This window comes from Frankliniella occidentalis, unplaced genomic scaffold, assembly GCF_000697945.3.
Source record: "Frankliniella occidentalis isolate FOCC.00 unplaced genomic scaffold, Focc_3.1 Scaffold48, whole genome shotgun sequence".
NCBI lineage: Eukaryota > Metazoa > Arthropoda > Insecta > Thysanoptera > Thripidae > Frankliniella > Frankliniella occidentalis.
In genome coordinates, this window is record NW_026267178.1 from 1,350,240 (window position 1) to 1,351,717 (window position 1,478).

At 57.1% G+C, this 1,478-nt stretch overlaps 1 protein-coding gene across 1 annotated transcript in view; it reads right to left on the reverse strand.

Annotated features, from left to right (window-relative positions):
* The window catches only part of LOC113216934 (synaptic vesicle 2-related protein), a 14,991-nt gene that overhangs the window by 12,692 nt on the left and 821 nt on the right, over window positions 1–1,478 (reverse strand). The window lies entirely within an intron of this gene.

Below are 1,478 nucleotides of genomic sequence, written 5' to 3' on the forward strand. Positions count from 1 at the left end.
GCCCCGCCCCGCCCTGCCCCGCCCCGCACAGCCTTGTTAGCAATGAATGACAGGACAAATGAGGGGTGCGCGGATTAACCCTCCGCGAAGTCTCTCCGTGATGATGCTCGCGCATCTCGCGCGCTTGGACGGACAAAACAGGATAATACCCCGCAGAGGACCAAACTGTACCGTCATGGCGAGCCTGTGCGGATCGGACAGACGAATAAAGGCAGAAGGGGTCGCACCCCAAAAAATAAAAAAATATTGTTTTCTTTTTAGTTTTCGCTGTGTATGTAATTTCCAAAATACATCCACGAGCAATGCCCTCGACGAAAACGGCGCGTTGTTGTTACTTCTTTTTGTTTGCCGGCCGCCGCGAGCGAGATTCGAATTTATTTGAGGGGCTCTGCAGCGTCGATAAGACAAGATGTACCGTTCCGATCCGACTGTGCGTCTATACCGGTCTATACCCGAAGCGACTTACCGTTTCTTGCGCTCTCGGGGAAGAATGAACGACGAATAACGCAAACCAGCTGCGGAGCGGGACGGGGAGGGGCAGCTCGTGATTTGAGTCATTAGGCTGCAGTTGCATAAGAAGCGGCGGCGGAGACGGCAAGGATGAAAAAAGGAGAGGAAAAGAAACGGCGGAGCGCGCGAGTCATATTCCGGACGAAACTATCAAATACTGTAAAAGACTCGATGCCGTTATAGCCCTGAGGAGCGAGCCATCCGTGCAACGCACTGAGGCAGGCTAGGACTTTCTTTTCATTATTTCTTCTCTCTAATTTTCTTCTTTGCAAATGAATCGATGAGCGCGATTTAACGAGTGAATAATCGGTCGAGCAGCGGCCCCGCTCGTTGCTCGCGTCCACGTCCGCCGGGATGGATGTCTCACATGTAAATAGAGAAGGCGAATCGGACACAAAACGCGTCTCAATCCAGTCCAGTTTTATGACGTGCGCGGTGGCGGAGGGAGAGGCGATGAGGGGGGGGGGGGGGGGGCAGGGCGCGCCACGCCACCCCGCGCATGCCTAATGCTGCAACATTGTACGCCACAACAAGGAGGGGGGAGTATAGGAGCCCTAATTGCAAAACAGATTGCGAGGCTCGCCCGCTGCTGCGGCTGCTGCTGCCTTTGGGCTGCCTTTGGGCTGCCTTTGGGCTGCCTTTGGGCTGGCGCGCGCGTTTGGGCTGCCGCCTGCCGCCGGTGCTCTGGACCGCTACTGCCGCCGCCGCGACAGCCATATTTTTCGAGCATTCCGCACGCTCGTCGGAGCCGGGCCGACCGGGCCGCAGGGCGATATGACGGACGGCAATGAAATGCGGAGAGAAGTCGATCCCGTCCGGCAGGGTGCTTGCGGGCGCGCGCACGTCCCGCTCCGGACCAAAGTGCGCGGCAGGGCCGGCAGGGCCGGCAGGAGACGGCGAAAAATATAAACTGCTAGAAATATGCGCGACTCGCAGAATATTGATAACGAACAGGAGGAGATGGAGGG